This window comes from Cydia amplana, chromosome 16 (assembly GCF_948474715.1).
Source record: "Cydia amplana chromosome 16, ilCydAmpl1.1, whole genome shotgun sequence".
NCBI lineage: Eukaryota > Metazoa > Arthropoda > Insecta > Lepidoptera > Tortricidae > Cydia > Cydia amplana.
This window is the reverse complement of record NC_086084.1, coordinates 12,909,205-12,929,991: the sequence shown is the minus strand read 5'-3', so window position 1 is coordinate 12,929,991 and position 20,787 is coordinate 12,909,205. Positions and strand designations below refer to the sequence as shown.

Below are 20,787 nucleotides of genomic sequence, written 5' to 3'. Positions count from 1 at the left end.
AAAACTTCTTAATTAATGATTAGACGTGTAAATTCTATATCTGGTTTAATTTATTGCCCGTATTGGACTTACACACTGTATAAGTATTGTACGAAGCCGAAGTTTCCATGCAGTTTCTTCAAAGTGTCCTTTAGAAAGTTCTGCGTTGAAAGAACGAGTGCAGTCTTTGCAAATTGAATAAAGTTGTTCCGAACACGTTTGAACTAAACGTAAACGTTAAGGCGCGATTCCACCAATGTGCGGCACTGTGCGGCACAAACATTATTCAGTACAAAAATGCTTGTGCTGCAGTGCCGCATAGGTAAAGGTACCTAAACATTATATTTTATAAAGCTACTCTTTTTCCTACTCGTAGTATCTCGGCCTTTTATCACGACTTGTGGTCCGCTTGGTAACTAATCGCAGGAATTGGCGTAGGCACGTTTTTACTTGTATCGTAATGTACTAATTGTACGTTATGGTTATAGCGCGTAACATTTAAGCACGCTTACGTAACTTTAAATAGTCGAATTGAAGACCTTTTTTTCGGTATACACTTAAAACCGCCTCTAATCTGTACAAACAGCAACAGACCTTATTACAAAAGGCATAAGGTCCACCGATTAGTTAACAGTGTGGGCGAAGGTGTAGGTACCTACACCAAGACATAACCAAGTATAAAATGCCCACTGTAAACTTCAACTGTCCATTCCATACATTTTAAACAACTCCGGGGAAAAGTCTCCGGAAAACAGTAAATTTTTCCGGCCGTGGCCCGGACGTGTCAGGGTTACCACACTTTAGGATATTTAGGGATTCTGATAATTTGTTAGAAGTATGGTTGATACAGACAAAGATCTTCGGTTCTTAATCTATACCGGGGATTGTCCGCAGACATAGCTTTGCCTAATAGTCCGACAAGAAATTGTAGAAAATTATTGAGGCCGCCACTTTCTGCGTAACTGACGTAAAATGCTTAAAAACATGGCAACAATTTAGTATGGATTTTTATAAGTTCCATTTAATTTAATTTCTACTATTTTATGTCGCACTATAAGTCCCGCGACTATTACCTGACATTATTTTCGGCATTTTCGCTTCCCGCTTGGCGAGAAAATTGGCGAGGAATTGGCGATGTTGCTGCCCGATTTTTTGACATAAGCGGCAGCAATGTCGCGCTGCAATACTGCAGAAGTACCTAACGCTGGTGCAGTCTGAATACGGTATCTAAACAGATTAACCGCTGACTTACGGTCGTAGCGCTACGTCGTTGCCGATAACATGGGTTTCACGGTATGTAGCGGAAATGCTTCGTAGAAGCAAAACGACGTGTCGTGTTTAGCGCTCAATGGGTTAACGATGCGATCGGGATAGTGCTGACGTTAAAAATATAATGAAAATTTACGGAGCAGGAATTTTAATAACATAATATCTCGCATTGGCAACCCTACGTGTGTCCCGAGGGATGGTCCAAACCGGAGAATACCGTATCATAAATAAGCGCCATCTAGCGGGAATTACGGGAGATGGCTTTCCAGATGGTTTTTGCTTTTTTACAAGCTTTTATTTAGTTTCACCTGTCCCGTTGTCTGTCGGTCTGTAATCAAATCTTGCAAGTTAAATTTGCTGAAAGAAAGAAGAAAGATTGAGCTGTAATTTTGCATGCATATATAAATCGGATGACAATGCAATATTATTATGACATAGAGCTGATCTGATGATGGAGACAGGAGGTGGCCATAGGAACTCTGTGATGAAACAACGCAACCTAATTGTGTTAGGGGTTTTTAGAATTGTCTCGATGAGTATTAGTTGTCTGTCGTAAGAAAAGTACAGTCAGCGATAAAAGCTTGTACCAAAAATGAAATTTTTGCCTAAAACTTATTATAAGCTATTATGGCGTAAAGTATGCATTTACTTGGTCATATTCACTCTATATATTATACAGGGGGGTCTCTATTGTTTCCCAAATAATTTTAAGCCATAATGTATTGTTTGCCCGAATTTTCGTTAGTCATAATTCATTTGGTTCAGAAACGCGTCACTTTTCAGGATTGCCAAAAAACAAACCTAACCTAACCTAACCTATCTATAGGATAACCAAACAAAAATCCTGAAATGTTAACGGTTTCAGTTTATTGACTAATGATAATATGACAAACAATACGTTATGACTTCAAACTTTATGGGAAACAACGGGACCCCTATTATACAGGGTGTTGGGAAGAATGTAAACGGTATTCTTCTCATAACACAAGAATTAAAAAAATGGCACTCAAGTTTCAATCACTACAGTTAAAAAAAATAGGGATGAATCTATTAAATATTTACAAAAAGGTGTCTGGTACAATTTAAAGTGACTTTAAATTTATTTGAATTTAATTAGTACCTACTGACATTAGGAGCGTTGACCGTAGAGTTTAAATTTTACTAGATTTGGCCTAATTTCAGAAATATTGACCTTTTTTTTCTTAAAGCATTTGTTTATCATGACTATTAGTAATGTATAATTTAATTTTATTTAAATCAAGTTTATTATACCAAGTGTCGTGTGACTCTTAACATTTTGTAATTATGTGTATGTTGAAGCTTTAATTGGGTGCAGGTAATATAATATGTTTACACTGGTGCTAATGTAAAACAAATAACAACTGAGTGAATATGTAAATGGTTTCATGTTATGCCGTATTTTACTGAGAAAATATATGACGCTGCTGTAGGTATATTACGGGGTAAATTTAAATAAATTTTGCTCGAAGCAGGAGAAAAATTTGTTTAAATTTTAGCTTCTATCTCAAGGCTTTTTTACTTTTTACTCATGGTAAGGCAACTAAAAACAAACTTCTAAAGGGATTCAACACTATGTTGTATATGTTTCATCGACTTTTCAACTGTACGTTTCATAAAATTGAACTTGCGACGGAAGATTTCTCGATCGCGCTGCTGGTTTTGATGTTTTTCGTTAACACTGAAAGGATACTACTGTTTACAATTTTGCTAGTCAAATCCCTCTGCTATATCTATAGCTATTATACAAGGTATACTAAAGTTGTACTGCTACTTATGATATGCATCCTATTGAAAATAAATGAAAATTAGACACGTTTTTGGGATTATTTTCAATTAAGCCAACTTTAACTTTTCAAGGTTTTGCTTAGTCTGCCCTCGCAAATATACTCTGGACTGTCTCTGGTTTCTAAGTGATTTTTTTTTCATAGTATTTGCCCTCGATTAAAAGGTGTAAAAATTTAATACTGTCACTGCCATTTGTTTTAGCCGCCTCTTAATACGTATCAGTAATCACTGAACCAAATACTAATTAAATTCATTACAAGTATGTTTATCTTTTCAACAATTTGTTATATGAAGCTTAAACTCTCCTTTGAGATGCGAGACGGGGATTATACATATTTAACTTGAAGTATTTGGATTAAGTTTCGGGATGTAATAAAGCGATACGTATACTTAGTAGACTATCTTTACTGTGATTTAAATTACTTTAAGAGTCTTTTAGTCGCCAAAAATCAGCTTGCTTTTACAAAGAAAATACTTAGATATAAAGATACTTAAATTAAGTCACTCAATGACTTGAAATAGACAGCACTTAAAAAAATTGTCAATATAAACTGTTAGTTAATAAGTATGTAAGTAAATATGTAGCTACATCCACTAGGTAAAATTGTATTGATTCTCACTGTATTGCCTAACATCAACATGTACACATACAATTTATGGCTTATGAATAAATTTTGTGTGTATGGTGGCGGTTAGCTTTGTGTGACTCTTATACTTACGGTAACTTATGTGGTTCAAAATTATCTGAAAACTTATAAGTCTTGCTTAGTTAATCCAGGTGCTGATCAAAGATTGATCAACCTTTAAATGAGTTAAGAAAATGAGTTTGTTTTTAAAGTTCACCGTTTAAATGTGGTTGATCTATATTTATTATAATATCAAACTCGGAAACTGGCCGCAGCTGGGCGTTATTACTGACACTTACAAACTTTCACCCCCAGGGTGCAGTATTGCACTGATAACTTAAAACGATACTTACGGAGGCTACTCGGTTGTATTGAGATTTTAGTTTACATACGCAACACTTTGCTGTACCCATAGTGTAAATTCGAAAGCGCGACGCGACTTACGCGTATGCGTTAAGTGTCAATTTCCAAAACGTCCCGCTTGGCGCGCTAATCAAAGTTCAGCTCAATTGAATTTAAACAAAAATTACAAGCCAAAAAAAGCGTGTAAAATAACATACCCATTAATCTGGGGATTTGAATGCGACTTTCTAGTTTTTAATAAAATCTGGGTCAACAGTATTCAAGTTTAAGAGTCGTAGGCTTTGTGGTAGACTTTTCTTAAGCTGAAAGTTCAGATTTTTAGCGAGTGCCTTTAGCGAAGTTGGACAAATTCCAAATTTTAGCAATGCTTATTTCGCGAATTTATTTTTCTTTACTAAGATTTTGCCCTATTTCTGTATAAGATCAATCTATGTATTTAAGATGTTAAGTGTCGGTAAATTAAGAACTGCTGAGTATATTAAAATAAATTGTATGTACTTAACAGTTTTGAATGATTCACGGTTAGTTCCACTAGACTTAACCCCTTACCGCATGAATTATTAAAGGTTTGAATAAAAAAATATTTTTCTGCAAAATATAACTTTATTGGATATATATAACACTTTGACATAGTTTTTGATTTTTTTTATTCATTAATAAAGAAACTACAAGGCAACGCCATATATGGTTTCATATGCATTATAGTGAATTCACTGGTTAATCATATTTGGCTTCGTATGTAGCCAGGTTTAATCGTATCTAAAAACTCTTCCTTAGGGACCGCGTTAACAAACGTTGGCGAATGTGTTCAAGAACAGGCCTGATTTTAAAAAGCTTATCATGACCATCTGCTCCTAGACGGATGTAGTCGCAATTATTGTTAAAGTGTAAGAACCTTTTGATAGCTTCAAATCTGTTACATGTCATGGCCTCGTAAACCTGGGCTTGGCCAACATATTTTGCCCAGTACATTCTGGTTGCAGGTAACTTTACACACGACATAAATATGATTATGTCTATGAACTTTTTAAATTCAGCATTTGTTATGTTCGCTGGCTTGTTAATATCATCTTGAAGAGCTTTTAGATTCGATTGGTTAACAATTAAGTCAATTAGATCATCTGTAAACAAAAACTTGAAAATTTGGGCTGGTGTTTCCAATTCTGCTATTATTGCTGGTAACTCAGTGCTACCTTTAAATTCAAACTTTTTTTCCTCATACGGTTCCATTTTTAGGGTTCCGTAGCCAAATGGCAAAAAACGGAACCCTTATAGATTCGTCATGTCTGTCTGTCTGTCCGTCTGTCTGTCCGTCTGTCTGTCCGTCCGTATGTCACAGCCACTTTTCTCCGAAACTATAAGAACTATACTGTTGAAACTTGGTAAGTAGATGTATTCTGTGAACCGCATTAAGATTTTCACACAAAAATAGAAAAAAAACAATAAATTTTTGGGGTTCCCCATACTTCGAACTGAAACTCAAAATTTTTTTTTTCATCAAACCCATACGTGTGGGGTATCTATGGATAGGTCTTCAAAAATGATATTGAGGTTTCTAATATCATTTTTTTCTAAACTGAATAGTTTGCGCGAGAGACACTTCCAAAGTGGTAAAATGTGTGTCCCCCCCCCCCTAACTTCTAAAATAAGAGAATGATAAAACTAAAAAAAATATATGATGTACATTACCATGTAAACTTCCACCGAAAATTGGTTTGAACGAGATCTAGCAAGTAGTTTTTTTTAATACGTCATAAATCGCCTAAATACGGAACCCTTCATGGGCGAGTCCGACTCGCACTTGGCCGCTTTTTCATTTTTCCAGACAATTTGTTCTTTTTTGGATTTGCCTTGCTTAACTTTAGATGTAGATGAGGTCTGAAAGTTTTTTAAAGGGATATCATCTTCATCAGAAAAATCTGAATCTGAATCCGGTATAATTACGTGTCTTTTTTTTTTTCGTTCGCATAGATATCGGTTCATAATCATTATCCGATTCAGAGGCAATGTCATCGTCACTTACGTCACCATCGCCAGGTATAATATTTACATATTTAGATGTTCTATAAAACCGCGAAGGATCCATATCTGAAAACATAAATTACACCTAATGCATAGGAAGCCAAATATGACAGGACATGTTGCATGACTCGAATGCATACGAAGCCAAATTTGGCCTTTACAAGAACAAGGTAAAAACTATTACAAAAACAACGTATATCGCAAAATCCATATATCACCTGTATTAATGGATGTTCAAACTATGTATTTATATTTTTTTGGTGTCACTACTTACCTTTGTATCCTTGTTATTTAGCTGGAAAGTTTATCTATTTACTCCGCACTGCACTGAACGAGCATCTGTCACTTACCCACAACATTATTGCAATAAATTGACTACCCACCGAAATAAAAAAAACACATTCCGATTCACGAAAACTAGCTTTTTAAAAATGGTATTGTAGTTTCGATATATAATTAAATTTAATATCTTAAAAAAAATATCTAACTTTGGTAAACAAATATGGCTTGGTATGCGGCAAGGGGTTAAAATTGATATATCGGGAGCTCGGAAATAATACTAAAGGTAATCACACAAAGGTACATACTATATTTCACAGTCTAGTGAAATATTGTATGTAGGTACCTTTAATGTGATTCGCTATGTTAAATGGCATCTAGTATATAAAACAGTATAAACCTATAGGGCGTTAGCCGTGTAAGCTGAAGACACCGGTTCGATTCCGACCTCGGCCACTGTGTAGTAGTGTGACTCCCTCTGCCGCAATACTTCAAAACACAAGTCATTAATAAATATTTAATAAAATAATTGGAAATGTTCCCTAGTTATAGGAACTTACTTGTTGAACTTATTAGATAAGTATGATATTTTCCTTGAAAAGTTTGCAAATGAAGCTTATTTTCCTTCGTACCGCTACGCTAAACGCCTTGGGAAAGCAACCTGGATTTCAGAACCGATAACAACTTAGCATTCATGAAAAGAATATTATTTTATCAAATATAAACTTTTATCGGGATCTCGAGATGTTCCTGAAGAACTCTTGGTGAACTACTTGAGTAACAAAGGATCTTATCTTACGCGTTTAACAAGTGGCTTTTATGTTTAATTCATATTTAGGATGATTTTAGTGTTTCTAAAGGATGCTGCGTTAGCCAGATTGTACAATTAGTACTAAATAAACTCACGAAGTCTTAAAATAGCACCTAGAAATGAGACCCTGCCTACCTACGTCGACATGTCATGCTTTGTTGACAAAAATAAGGTAGACCCAGTGTTGGCCGAACGTTAATTGCAATTATCCATTAACCAGTACAAATTCAACCGTAGTCCGAAACGGACGATTACAGGTTATGGCTCAATTTATAATGGATAATGGTCAATAATGATTATTAATGATCAATTACATTAACGTTTCGGCCAACACTGGGTAGACCAAGGCGAATCGGATCAAAACGAAAAATCAGATGATATTTGAAATTTAGATTTTTTTAAATACCACATAGGTGGCAAACAAGCATACGGGCCGCCTGATGGTAAGCAGTTACCGTAGCCTATGGACGCCTGCAACTCCAGAGGTGTTACATGCGCGTTGCCGACCTTTTTTAATTGATATGAGCACATTAAAATGAAACCGTACGTCTCTCCTCTTAGCCTGCGATGCTAGTCGTAAGAATATTTCGCCTCGGTCTACCCTACGTGAATACCAACGACATTATAACTCCAAATTATAGGTTATAATTATAGGCGTGAAATTGTAGCGCTTAAATTGTACAAAATGTACAGATGTTTTTATTTGCGCATAGGAAAGCTATTCCTGGGGCCCGTTTCTCAAAAGCTTGTAACCTGTAATACAAGTGGAAGTCCATTTCTAACAAAAGCTGTCAAAAGTGACATCCGCTTGTATTACAAGTTACGAGCTTTTGAGAAACGGGCCCCTGTACAACTGCTAACAAGCACACCGAACACTTTGTTCTGTCACAGCGTATTCGGACTACATGTACAGGGTGTTTCCTGTAACAGGAGCAATAAATTAAACTGTAGGCTGTACTTCTCAAACTGACCAAATTGTTCAGCAACTTTTGAAAATAACACATGTTTTGATTTTTATTACACTTTAAAGTTTATTCTAAGACGTATTGTAAATTTTGTTATGTTTAAAGCGTGACAAGCATTGTCAAACACACTGATGTCAGCGTACATTGAAGGCAATATTTATTTTGTATGAAAAAGAGGAAGTCTAAAGGATTCATAATTTTTAAAAGTTGCTGAACAAATGTTGGTCAGTTTGAGGAGTACAGCCTTTAGTTTAATTTATTGCTCCTGTTACAAGAAGCACCCTGTATAGATTTACTTAATAAACAATTGAAATAGAATCTGCCGCCGGTTCCCAAAGTTTTGGACAATCGGGTTACAACTTATGCCGCTTCGTTATCCCGTAGTTTGTACGCTGTCACGTAAATTAATGAACCTACGCGGTTGAAGTTAACTCGCGTAATAACATTAGGTGGGACAACTGGGAATAAAATGGCCACAGTAATAGTAATATTAAATGTTAATATTGTTTTTTCTGGTACATTGCAGTTAGCGGAATTGGTAACGCGTTGGACCGGCAATCCAAGGATGTGGGTTCGAGTCCCACGTTGGCCAGAGTTAATCATCGTTGATTTTTTCATTGTGATTGACGTCTGTATATACAATTTATAAATAGTAATATTAGTGCAAATGTGACACATTTATAATTATAGTATTATGTAGTACAATTCTGTCTCCTTTATGAAAAACCTAGAGTTAACAGCTAGAAATGTCGGTTAAAGTGCCAGTATTGATGCCGGCAATAACGAAGGACGTACCTATCCGTTATTGGCAATAATCCCTCCTGAACGGTTACCGTCATCTATTTTGGAAACAAGCTACAAATAAACATTACTGTATGTTTAATATTCGGTTCGATTCCAGCCTCGGGCCCTGGCGCTTTTATTTAAATATCTAATTATGTTCAAAATGGGCTATTCTGGCTAGATGTTCCTTGGGGATGGTATGACGTTTTATTTATTGGGTCATCATAGGCTTACACTGGGAATTACTTCAATTACCTACATATATAAAGCCTGACCAGGAATATATGATCACGCGCCATGTTGCGGAATTTCACTGGAACTAATTTTTCCATACTATACTGAACTGTCACCCTATACATGAGAATAACAGCGCCCTTTTCACAATGATCATTTATTACTGGTCAGGCTTTAAGAGCCCATCAACGTCCACACTAGCGCCACTGCTAAATAATCGTGAATATTTTAATTTAACGAAATATATTTAAAAAAGGGGGCCGCTACGTACTACCTAACGTAACCGTACCGTACGTAAGTACCTTTTGAATAAGTACATCAAACTAGTTTCTATATTGCTGGATTCGTCAATCTATGCGTCCAAAGTTAAAACGGCCGTTTTTGTTTTGAGTTTATAGATTGACGAATCCAGCAACATAGAAACTAGTTTGATGTACTTATTCAAAAGGTACTTTAAGGCGGTACGCGCCGTTTTTGGTCGTAAACTCTTACTTTCTAGAGTATATATCTCCTTAACGGGTCAACAGAAAATTATGAAAAAATATATATGAATCTACGTTTTATGTACAATATTTGTAACGTTTGACTTTTTTCCTGTGACTTATAATTTTTCCAAAAAAGGAACATTACGATAGGCCGTTTTGCGACTAACTTTGCCTATTTCTACTAAACGGTTTATTCGATTAAAGTTATTTTTAAACTAAAATAAATGTTTTAACAGACACTACAAACGCAACGTAGAATAATGTTAATCAATCAATTTTTTTTTAAGAAATCGAATATTTTTCAACATTTCGTGCGTATGTAGCTCGAAAAAGGCGTGGCCGGCAGTCGTGTGCTAGCTTTGAGACGAGTAGGCTGTGTCGTTCGTCGCTCCGTGCCTTCCTTGTATTCTGCATGCTTGTGCTGAGCCCAAGTGCAATAAAATTGGAGTTATTGTGGCCAAAGATTAAATAACTGTAGAAAGTTGATTTGGTTGTGACGCGTTTTGGGCGCGCAACACGGTGTTTCGCAGCCTATTATTACGAACGTAATGACAATATATCCACTTATGTTTGAGAAAGCTTAATTTGAAATATATAAAAAATGTTTTCGAACATGCGCCGATATATTGCGATAATTAATACGTATGTATAAGCATACTTACAGCACCAAATTCATTTTCAGAGCCTTTTGAACTGCATATAGGGTTGTTTTTTTTTCGCCTTCCCATTTTAACTTGTTTATAAAACTTATACTCTAAGCACAAATAGTTTTTGTAGATACATGTACACTGATAATACTTTAAATACTAAAGCATCCATGCGTTATTGATTTTGTGTAATCACGTTACAGCAAGTGGCCGTCCCTACAACGTAGTATCAGGATTTTTTTAAACTCTACCTATGTTACTTAATATCAGATTTTTTTTTAAATCTGTATGTAACTTAGTAATACATAATATGTATGTTTAATTCTAGAGATAGTTCGAAAAGTGTATAATGTGTGTAATACAAGTGTTACTAATTTTATGATACTGACTACATATGTATTAACTGTATATATGAGGCTATAGCTGTAAACTTATACTTAGTGTTTGCCTAAATAAAGAATAAAGAACAAATTAGCCTTTTGCTGCACTTGGGCCAAGCACAAGCGTAAACAGTAGCTATATTGTAAAAAGGAGTTTTGAAGACCGAGAGCATCAGAAATCCCCTGCTGCCATATTCTACTGAAAAATCGCAAACCATATTAAAGCTATATCATACTTAATCACAAACGTGACCAGAACACACCCCTTATAATACTTTAATGAGAAAACAACAGGGCTTAACCACATTTTCCTACAAAGATAGGTTCACAAAACACACAATTCTGCATAACGCGTCGTCCATTGCTGCTCCGTCATGACTCTTTTAGTAGTTAACATTGTACATGTGCAGCAATGGATTGGTAAAACGTATGTTGGTAAAATTTTGAGAAACCCTAGAAACACACGACGTTAAGGGCGCAATTAAGCAGGACAGCTCTGGTTTTAGTATTTCTAATACTAGCAGAGTAATCTGCTGAAATATAACAATGAGTGCTATAGAGTTTTAACAGCACAGATCCCGTCTGGTGGAATGAGGTGACTGTCGCTCATGGACGTATTCCACCTGTACCTTAAGAAACCTTAATTTTTTTTGTACTTTCCACTAGAAAACCTCCCGCTGCCATACAATCGAAGTTACGTTCTCTATTTCATTATTTCATATGCTCGCTCTTCTCAGTCGGATACTCTTGTCAGAGCATTCGTGGTCATTGGGGTCGTTGTACGGCCTTTTTCGCTATTTCCCGCCATGCTACTTTATTTCCTGCATTCTGCACGCACATACCTACGCACAGAAAGGTCCATCGCATTGAGAGCCGCCATCTGGGTCTTGTGCCACCGACTCTGCCCTGAACAACAAGCCTCACCATGGCGTTGTCTTCCCTGCGCGTAACGTGACCGAAGTAGCTAAGGATACGAGAGTGAACACTTGCCGAAAGTCTTTCTGTAACCTTGAGCTCCTGCGGGCTCAGCACGGTTCCATTTTTATCGACTATCACTATGCCCGTCACTTTCGCACTTACATACTTGTTAGAACGTGACAGCCATGGTGATAAACGATAAAAATGCGACCGTGCTACTAGGGCTGGAGAATGGATATATTAGTGCGACGCTGAGTCCGCGATATCCGCAGCATCCTTCTCCACCACCACATTTCCAAAGCATCAATACATCCCGCTACGCCTCCTACAAAAAGCGTTATATAAGATAGCTGAAACGCACGAGTTCAGGATATTATCATGCAAATATGTTATTCGGAGGTAATAGAAGTTTCTCGGCCGTACCTTTCGGGTTAGAGGTCGGGTTATCGGTGCACAGATGTTCTGAAATTAACTCCCCATGTTACAGAAACACAATTGACTGGTCATTAGTAGACCTTATTCGTTTGCAATAAGGTTCACAATTGGTTAGTAAAGTGGGACTACGATGGTAGGGCACGGAAAGGATTTTTGATATGCCGTAAAGGGTCTAGTAAAGGGTTGGAGAGGGTTAAGTAGGAACTACTTGTGAATGGGGTGTACGAGTAGAATTTTGCGGCGATTTGCAAAATATGATAAATAAAGAGTATGTGAAATATCTACAATATACATTGTTACACAATTATTAATATTATATACTCATACATAATCGTTTTGCTTTCAGGTAAGTTGCTGCCCTATCATGGGGAAGTAAAAGCGCATTGGGAGAACTACGATGTAACGACCAATTAGAGTAGGTAGGTATAACCCCTTACTTTAGCAGTATCCTTAGCCGATGGACGCCTACAACTCCAGAGGTGTTACATGCGCGTTGCCGACCTTAACACTCCGCACCCTCGTGGTGGTTGTGGCAACACACAGAAATGATTCATGTCATTTAAATTAAGGCTAATTATAAGATTGAAGCCTTATCCTAAACTAGCGACCCGTCCCGGCTTCGCACGGGTTAACATATTATACACAAACCTTCCTCAAGAATCAATCTATCGATAGGTGAAATCCGCACGAAAATCCGTTTAGTAGTTTTTGAGTTTATCGCGAACATACGTACACACAAACAGATAAACGCGGCGGGGGACTGTTTTATAAAGTGTAGTGATAGTGTTTGCTAAAACTTGAGTACTTACCTAATTTAGTAATTCGACTTTTCGCTTATAGACTCGACTCGAGTTTTCAGACTCTTGTAATTAAGTCGAAACTCAAGTTATTTTCAAATTGTCTACCCGAGTATTTAGTAAACTCGTCGCGTAAGGGTAACATTCCATTTCTGACCGCAGCTGCACTACTGGTACTGAACGCGTCGCTGTTACTGTCAATTTCCATAGTAAAATGAACAGTAGTGCAGCTGTGGTTGGAAATGGTCTGTCACCTTAAGGCGACGCTCCGCTTATGCATAAATGCAGCCTTATCTGGGCACATGTTGCCAGCTGTTATTGGCTCGCAAAAACTTCCCGGCATTGTGCGGCGTTCGCGGTTATTTCGCTTCGCTATGACAATACGCCCTTTTCTTTGAGAACGACACATTGCGTGGAATGCTTCTTAGTGAGATATATGTCTTTTCTTCTGTTGATAAGGTTTGTTGTTTGTTTCGCGTTTCGAGAGGAATTTTGCTATGAGATTCCGGCTATAGGTACGTAAGTGAAAATACATCGACTGTGATATTCTTTTAACAACAAAATTTCAACCAATATTTATAATGTATGAAAGAAAAGAAACAGTTTTTTAAATTAATTTTGTATTCAGGAGATTTGCGTTTAACTGACAGGCTGATATCGTCCGGCGATCTGCCGGCCTAGCCAAGCTGACAAACGCTATCGCTTCGACAACGAAAGGCTTTGTGTCTCTCTCACTCTTCCATATTAGTGCGACAGTGACAGTTGCGATTCGATCGCTACGGAGCGTAAGCGATTGGCACGTTGGTTGCGGGGCCTGGTACTCTGGGCCCCTTAAGTACACACAAAACAAAAATTACGGTCTGGCTTAAAGGACTCGCATCCAGGCCATGATTAAAAAAAAAACACATAAATTAAAAACGCATAACGTTCGCTAGTTTGACGGAGGTAACAGCGCCATCTACCGAGACATTGGGTAAACCAGTTCCGATTTGCGTTTCCTACAGAACGGTTATTCCAACACATGCCTTCAGTTTCCGTAACGTCTGCAACTAAGTTAAATTGCAAACGATTTGCAATTAGCTACGTTCTGGCGCCTCGCTCGCTAAACACTTCTCTCTAATTTGTTGGTAACTTTGTAGGAACACCCTGCTGTAATAAATTAGCTTCAGGGAATGCAATGAGTACAGTCTGCGGGGTTGGCATGCACTTTTGGATGCTACCGTAGTAAACAAGTAAATGTACAGTCAACTTCGATAGTATCTTGCACATACAATATGATATGATTTATAAAGCCGCAAGTGTTATAAAATTTTGCGCGCTACTTATACATACACTTAGTGCATGGTGTCATTCAAGAGGACTGAAAAAAACTTAAGCCGTGATCAATATAATGGGATACGAATACTTTAGTCACTTAGTGTGATTGCTAAGTGCACGTCTGCGTGTAATTTTATATTATAAATCTTTACACGTGCTTACTCTGAAAAGTACCCAAGTGACAATCTGTGAGAAAAAATATGCCAATTGTATTTAAAACTTTTAACAATTTGCCTACTAATATTAGGTACTAGGTGTCTTCACCTTACAAGTACCCATATTGAATGCGCCTCATACCAGTATACTGGCAGCGCCATTGAATCTGAAAAGAAAGCCATCCACAAAAGAAACGGAATACGTTCGCAGAACTGACAAAACAAACAATTTTCGCATTATCGTACTACCGTATTGCATTTCATTGAAAGTTAGACTTAAGTGCATTGGAGTAGGGTTGCAAATTGCTGGTGAACGGATATTAGAAAAGTTGTCTGGAAAGTAGTTAGGTACCGCGTTGGAGTCTCTGTCGGGTTAAGGTGTATTTTCTCAGGGAAGTGGAAATATCCTGAACTCATTTCTTAAACAAAAAAGACGCTTCAATGTTATTGCAGTAGGTAGCTTAAGGTACATTTCATTGGTCAATATACATACAGCCATTTTAACAATATACCTAATGAAAAAGAAGAACAAGAATTTGTTACAATAATTTTTCTTAATTTTGTCCTTTATTTCTGGAATCTCGGAAACGGTTTTAACGGTTTCGATTAAATTTACTATATGGGGGTTTTCGGGGGCGAAAAATCGATCTAGCTAGGTCTTATCTCTGGGAAATCGCACATTTTTGAGTTTTTATAATATGTTTTCTGAGCAATGCTCGGTCTCCCAGATATTTCATTTTAAAAGAAAACATTTCAATTACGAGTAAGTCATATTACAAATACCAAAGCCACCAGCAGCCCGGATTTCTAGCGTGCTTGATCGCTAAAAATCCGGGAAATGACAACCAATTAAACTACTATCACATATTTAATTATATTTTATTTAAAAGAACTTACTTAATAGGGTGATTGCTATAGTTATTGGCCCCTTCATAGTAATCGGCCACTCTTGTCTCAAGGCAGACAGTCTCATTCATTCAAGTTCATACTTCTATTGCCTTGTTTCTTTCTGCCTTGTTAAAAGTTTGTAGTTGCTTTCATTAACATTATTCGTATGTCCAAGCATTAATCAGTGCGCACGAATTTTAATCCATTGTTTAATACAAAAGGTTTAAATTCGTTCGCACTGATCAGTGCTAATACATACGAAGGGTTAAATTCAGGCTGCATTCAATTTCTTCGGTGTTTCCGCGGATCTATAGGACAAGGATTTAAAGCTTAGGTACTAACGTGTGCTCCTATAATAGGAGCAGACGTTAGTAAGCTTTAAATCCTTAACTCGACGTCGTAAATGTTATGAAGTTTATACACGTATTCCGCTGAATTTAATAATTAGATTGCGGAAAGAGAAGAGTCGTGAAATGTATGGGATCGAGTAAGTACATTCTACGACTCTTCTCTTTCCGCACGGACTCTACACGTGTTTTTCATTAATTAATTCGGTTTCTTACAAACCATGAGCAGTATTCTGATTTTAGAATCTCGACTTGATTTATTTGCTTTGATAAATTATGATCTTGATAATCATGGCATAATTGGCTGTGATTCTTCAGCACATCAAATAAGGGCGACCGATAACATCTTTGTTACTGAATAGGATTCATCTAAAATGTTACTTCTACCATTTAGGGCTCATTTAGACGGCGCGCGAACTCGTATACGACTTTAGTTACATTGCGGACCATTGAGGTTACTTCAATTCAGCCGCCCGATCAAATGACGCAATGTAATGAAACTTGCATGCGAGTTCTCGCACCGTCTAAATGAGCCCTTAGGAAGCAAACACGTGTATTTTTCAGTCTTAAGTGGTGCCTTTAGAAAACCTACGAAAATAATGCAAAGCGTGCTCTCTCTCGAAAACGTGACGCGGCATGATAATCTGCTTTCTTCCTAGTCTTCCTACCGATGTGAACCGTAGTGTGATATCGGTATTAGGTTATTTTTAGGTGTTGGAAAATTGGAACGAGATTAATTGTGTAGTTTTCAAACAAAAGGTACTATTGTCGCTTCCTGTAATAAAACTCTGACAGGTTATTTATATTTTGTTAGGCTATTAAGTATAAAAAAAAGATACAAGCAAATATCGTCCTTATGGTAAGCGACAAAGGGGCTACCTTTAAAACGTCACAATTTTTAATTAAGCAGAAAGGTTTGAAAACGATACCTATATTACTGTCTCGGGCGAGACATGAACTCGCGAGGCCAGTAATATGGGCCAGAGGGCCCATAGATCACTAAGCCTATAGCTCTGCCAACTCTGGCCCGAGACAGTAAGTTTTACACTTTTCCTTTTTTCTAAGCATTGAAACGAGAGTTAAGCAAAGTACTTATATGTATTTAAGAAAGCATTTTTATTCTTAAATGTTACGGTTTACAATATTTTTTCACGCTATTGTAATTATTTATTTAACTATAACCAAACATAAGTTGTAGTATTTCCCTTTTTTTTAAGTATTAGTCACGTGCTTTGTAAGTGGGGACGTCAGAACTTTAATTAGCTTTAAAAAAGGTACATGGAAAACGGTACAGGTACGTAAATAACAGGTATCAAGTCCGTATCGAATGAAAATTAAAGGTTCTTCGAGAATATTTGGTTCAAAGTATACAAAGTAAAAGATTTCTCCCTCCTTAATGAATTATTCATACCAAATCACGTTTGATCTGTTCGATTTTGTATATTTTGTTTCATGATTTTAGCATTGAATGCGGTTTTAACGAGGAGCTTGAGTGTTTTATGATATACATGTAAATTCATGGATCGATTTTTATTTTTACATAAGTACATACATAGTTACATACATATAATAGAATAGAATAGAATAGAAATATTTTTATTCGTGAGCACAAACACAAAAAAGAAAATTACACAAGCAGAGAAACATAAAAAAGGAGAAGGTGCCACGAAATGGTCTCACCTCAGCATGTTGCTGGCGACTTCCAGCGCTGATCTTCCGATGAGACCATCCGGTGAAACAATCACGACAGGTAACATGAATATAACAACAAAATTAATATAATACAAACAAAAGACAAAGATAGACATTAGTTAAAAATACATGACAATAAATTACTATATGTATGGTACAATAAAACTATTATCTGGTCAAACTCATCTTGGCCGTACATTACGCCTGATATTTACAGCTAGCGCCATACGGCGGCTACGCAAACTAAACTAAAATGACAAACAAGGCAGGTCGATTTGTTACGAACAAAAGCAAAACTTTATCGATCTATCACGCCTATTTCGCGGAGGGATAGGCAGATACCACGGATTTCCACTTGCTACGATTCTGACATACTTACTTACTTACTTCGCTTCCGTTACTTTCATATAACATTCCTCATACACGCTCGCCGGTTTAGGGTGCTCTTGACCTGACCTTTTTTCAGCATTTCCCCGATCTGATCAGAGAAAGTCCGCCGAGGCCTGTCCGAGTCCCCTTCCAACTCCCTCCCTCCCTTCCTCCTCCCTTTTTCATTCTTGTTAGATTTTAATAACATTTGGTGGACAGATATTGAAATCAAATAACAGATACAGTTTCCTACGTAGAAGTTCACGTGTGCTATATGTTGAAACCATGCACGCACCTCAGGCGGTATATCATGAGTTGCGTTCTCGCGTGCGACTCCATACATCTGGCGCGACTTCAAGTATGGACTCGCGCGCGAGAACGCAACTCATGCTAGACCGGCAGGCAAGCAGTGTGCCGTGCCGTCTCTCATAAGGCTATGTAAATTACAGCGCGCTAATACCTACTGGTGTACTGGTGCATGTGAAACAGTGCGAAATGTGGCCTTCTTTCTGTGAAACGTTTTCTTATTTAACTATTTTTTCACTGTATGTTATTTTATGTCATTTTCTTCTTGTCTGTCACACTCCGTGATTCTTCTCACTTGATGGTCTCGTCGGAAGACCAGCGCTGGAAGCCACCAGCAACATGTTGAGATGATTTGGCCATTTCGTGGCACTTTAATCTTATTTTGTGTTTTCTTTTATATTATGTATTGTCTTGTTTGTTTGTGCTTACGAATAAATTATATTCTATTCTATTCTGTAGGGCTAACATGGCCGGCTCTTTATCATTTGTCACCACGGCTGTCACGTTCTAACAAATATGTAGGTAAGTGCGAAAGTGACATACAGCATGACAGGTGATAAAAATGCGACCATGATAGCTGTGGTCTAAATGCAAGTTTGGTTGAAATTGTAAACAATAAAATATAGGATTTTATATAAGTATCATTTCGCACTGTTTGTCATGCACCAGTAGGTATTAGCTTGACCCCGATACCTATAGCCTATAGATAACAACTGTATACAACAACTGATCACATTATAATTAAATACAAGGTGGTAAAACATAATTAAAACACAGAAAAAAAGCCCTATATTGTTGTCGCCCGGCATGAGATATTCTGTGGTTCGAATCGCTGCCAAGTCGTTATATTATAACAGAAAAGTAATCAAAGTATCGGAATTCTTTGATGGTAGTAAAGTAAAAGCATTACCCGCGTAATATCGTGCTAACTTTTGGCGGAAAGCGAAAAATCTTGTTCGGAAATTGGATAATAGAAATAAAATTTTGGGAGCGGAATGAAATAAATATTAGCTGACATTTATCGATACTTTTATATGAAGAAACTGGGCTAAAATTGCGCGCCTGGCAATCGTTTTAAGATAAAACTTTTATATTTGGAACTTTTAAGCTGTTCAAATATTCTCTTCCTACAATTCGGGCATACAAAATCGATCTGAAACCTTGCAGAAAAGAGCGTACGCCCATCTTAAAGGCCGGCAACGCACTAACAACCCCTCTGGTGTTGCGGGTGTCTATGGGCGACGGTCGACCATCAGGGGATTCGTCTGCTCATTTGCCCTCAATATCATTACAATTTGCCGGAATTTAAGATGGGAGTAGGGCTAGGGGTCTTTTATTGAATGTTTGAAGGTTTTATCGGTTTAGAAATACCGCCGGCAGTTCATTCCACAGCAAATGGCAGCCTCTTGAGTTGAGGTCTACGGTGTCGTGCAAAGTATTTAGTAGTCACGTATTAATTGTCTATTTCAATTAACCCTAACACGATTTGTATAGGGTTAAAAATAAGTATATGAATTAAACATGCCTACAGATTACTCTCATTCATTAATTAATTCAAAACCATTCATTCATTCATTGGTCTATATATTAGTCATCGCAGTCGATGTAGGCTTTAGACTACCTCCTTAAAATACCTCTTTAGTAGCTGCAACTATCATCTGCAAATATGCTGTGGCCAATGATGATGATGGAGTAAAATCACCACATATTATTAGAACATATTATGTAATATACGCCCTTTGCTCTTGAAGAACAAGTTTGGTAAACTTACATACAGTCAGCAGCAGAAGTAGCTAAGCGGACGAGTTGTTCAAAATTACCTTGATACGCTCTTATTCTCTTAACAATAAAGTCGCGTCAGGATCATTTTGAACACCTCGCCCGCTTAGCAATTTCTGCTGCTGACTTTCCCCGAAAGAAACTTTGTACAAATGGGAAACTCAAGAGTTTTTTTTTGGGTGATGGGGCTTGGTGATTGATATATATAGTTGCAATACTTAGTTACTTAGAAATATGTTTGGAGTATTTTAGTATTACTTTTATGATGAATGTGTTCGCGGATGACTTTGGTGTGACTAGGGTTGCCAGATCGAAAGGCGCTATTATCGGGAAAAAATATAAATTTTTCGGGATTTTGAGACTTAAGTCGGGAAAAAATAAACATTCAAATTAAAGTAATTGTATTAAAAAACAACGATATTTTATATTATTGGCACTACGTCAGCTGCTCTGCCCATAGACGTTTTTATAACGCTGAAGCGCTCGACACGGGTCGCTCTCTCGCTCGACGACAGTTCGGAACTTGAAATTATTGTTCTATAATGTGCAGCTGTTTTTCGGGACAATTTCCACTTTGTCGGGAATCGGGAACACAAACATCGGGAGAATCCCGCCAAATCCAGACCATCTGGCAACCCTAGGTGTGACCTGGTGTAAAGTTCAGACACAACAAACCAATAAATTACATACAAAAACACAACTTTTGGAACAAATAAAATAATCGAATCCGGCCACCACTGGAGGGCTTCATCACTTTTTTATTTACATCTATTTCAATTTATAATATCTTGCAAGTAAAATCATAGAGAAATATAAATAAAGAAAGAGTGGTAATCCATACCTACATCAGGCGGCGTAGCACGGTGGCGTTTTTATCGCTTATCACCATACCTGTCACGTTCTAACAAGTATGTAAGTGCGAAAGGGACGCGCATAGTGATATGCGATAAAAATGGAACCGTGCTGCGCCCGCAGTTTTCTTACCAAAACGAGAGTTATTTCGAAGTCGACATCTAACGTCAAGTAGTGGAACTATCAGTTCCGCTACTTGACACCTGATACGTATAGGGCCGAGGAGACGAGTGACACGAACGTTGGTTTATAGCACACTGTTTTATTGACGTAAGTAAGATGG

The 20,787-nt window shown here is 37.2% G+C and overlaps 1 protein-coding gene and 1 non-coding gene across 2 annotated transcripts in view; both read left to right on the top strand.

The window, feature by feature from the left end:
* The window catches only part of LOC134655107 (transient receptor potential cation channel trpm), a 301,664-nt gene that overhangs the window by 134,803 nt on the left and 146,074 nt on the right, over positions 1 to 20,787 (top strand). The window lies entirely within an intron of this gene.
* Trnaa-ggc (transfer RNA alanine (anticodon GGC)) lies at positions 8,643 to 8,712 on the top strand. Its single transcript has one exon. It is a non-coding gene; the product is annotated as a tRNA-Ala (tRNA).